The 2,500-nt window shown below is 39.2% G+C and overlaps 1 protein-coding gene across 15 annotated transcripts in view; it reads left to right on the top strand.

Moving 5' to 3' along the window:
* LOC122264822 (glycine receptor subunit alpha-2) overlaps window positions 1–2,500 on the top strand; it is a 558,543-nt gene that overhangs the window by 528,741 nt on the left and 27,302 nt on the right. The gene's annotated exons all lie outside the window — the stretch shown is intronic.

Raw genomic sequence — 2,500 nt, 5'->3', positions numbered from 1 at the left:
ATGTATGTATGTGTATATATGTATATATATGTATATATTATATTAATATATATATATATAATACACCACACACACACACACACACACACACACACACACACACACACACACACACACACACACACACACACACACACACACACACACACACACACACACACACATATATATATATCCCTACATGAACCTATTTATGTCTGCCTTTGTCTCTCTGTTATTTCTGTCTCTCGCCATCTCTCTCTCTCTTTCGTTTTCCTCCATGTCTGTTTTAAACCTTATTTACGAAGATACTGCGTTGTTCTTTACTTCACACGTCTATATGTGCTTCCACACGGCATGTCTGGGGCTTGAGGTGGACGTCAGCCACGAGCCTCGCAGACCGCCAGCATGAGAGGCTAGAAAGGGAGCTAGGCTTACCAACCGAGCCTTGTTCATCCATGTGTAGGAATCAGAACCTCCGAAGGGCGGCGCCGTTGCTGTTTCCCTGCTCTGTCCCCCTCTCGTGTCCCCAACGGCCCTGCGCCCGCCCCTACCTTTAGCTAGAACCACTGCCACGAGTAGCCCCATTGCCTCTCGCGCCTGAAACTTTGTTCTGGCTGTGAGTGCGTGTTTGCTGTGGGTGTGTAACTACCTGGTTACATGTAATTACTCACTCGACCAAACAAGATTGTTAGATCAGTCCTTCTAAAGTTATGGTTTACTCATCGTGTGAACTGTGAGAGCTACTAGTCTTACTAGTCTTCCGTTAGCACCATAGATTGATAGATAGATAGATAGATTGATAGATGGTAGTCATACTCGTATTATGAGACGTTTGTTCTTTTCGTCTGTGCTGCCCTTATTGCTCGCTTTTAACGTATGTTTGTTTAACGTTCCCTAGATATCCATTCATTCTCTTTCAGCATCGATCATTATTTTATTACGATGAACATATGATTTTGTGCAACCCCTTTTACGTATATTGACTCCTGATGATTCATATGCTGGTGGTATGTATCTTCCCTTCATGTTCGTCTTTTCAATATAGATAGTAAAAACCGTACTGCATTATCATAAATGAAATCAATATTTTCTCTGCAGTGAATATGGATAATTCTAACTTAAAAGAAGTGTACAGTACTTATAAGAAATAGCCAAAGTACCTTTTTTTTATGCCATGTACTTTTCAATCAATGTGCATTCTATATTCCCAGGATATTCATCGCATAAGCTGATGCATGCTATATTCATGGTCAACCTGTTAACGTCAAACCCATATCATTAGAGACTGCATGCTTGATAGAAAAGTCAATTAGGTATAGACTGTAAACTGCTCCTTAACTCGCCAGATTATGAAGCAAATCTTCTTGTACGACTCGTTTTCTCCAAGAAATTCTTGTGACTTATTCGAATCAATGACACTTTGCGAATGTACCACAAAGGATCGTGATGTAACCCTTTGTTTGCATGGACGATCGGTGAACTTATAGTTCATGCAGTTCTTGCAAGGTATGGTGTGACAGAAATAGACAAGAAAATGGTGCTATTGTAATACGGCTTCGGTGTTGTAAAGCAGACATCTGAAGTAGTGATATTGTACCTAGAAGAGCGTTCGAGTGGATGTGGATCTGCGTCTGCCTCTCGCCCCCAGACGTCAAAATGACCAAACTCTCACTCCAGCTGCTAAGATGGCGGGATGGGTACAAGCTGTCGGGAATGATGATGATGAGGATGATGATGATGATGATGATGATGATAATAATAATAATAATAATAACAACAATAATATTGATAATGATAATAATACTAAAGCGCCCTTGCGCATTCCATACGCTGATAGCAAAATGTTAATTATTAACAGTACTGAGCAAACATGAAACACTTGACATATACCATTAAAAAAAACATACCATCAATTCATCAGACAACACTATACAACACTACTATTCTATATCGTACAGGGAATTTGAATAAATAACCTTCTACACATGTAATTTGTTTCACTTTTAGAAAAAAGTAGAGTTGTAATATTGTAGTACTATAGTCGAGTGGGACACCATAGCAAAATACACCACATAATATAGTTATCTAAAACTACACACGAAAAAATAATCACAAAAGGGTGGTAAAGGGAAGGGACTCTCCACACTGAACACACTCTTGCATACAAAGGTTTAGAAATAATCAAGCAGGGGATGCATGTGCATGACTCTCGGAATCAATACAGCAGCCTGAAGGGTCGCTCAGATGTGAACCTGTAACTGTCGCTAACTCTTCGCTCTCGTGTCCGTATCTTGCTTCGCCACCATATAATATTCATGTTCATGAGTAAGGCTTCTTCTTTAAGATATCACTCACATGACAATATTCGCCTTGGTTTCCTCTTCATCTTTTTTATCGATTAATTTTTTTTTTTTTTTGTCTGTGTTTCAAGTTAAGTTCTATTCAAGTGGTGCCACGTAGGTTATTTTTTATTTCGAAGTTTCGTTGAAAGATGATTAATTTATTGAAACTGTTTCGC

Source organism: Penaeus japonicus, unplaced genomic scaffold (genome assembly GCF_977035675.1).
Source record: "Penaeus japonicus unplaced genomic scaffold, GWHDUDI00000001_assembly GWHDUDI00000004, whole genome shotgun sequence".
Classification (NCBI taxonomy): domain Eukaryota; kingdom Metazoa; phylum Arthropoda; class Malacostraca; order Decapoda; family Penaeidae; genus Penaeus; species Penaeus japonicus.
This window is presented reverse-complemented; position numbering and strand designations above follow the sequence as displayed.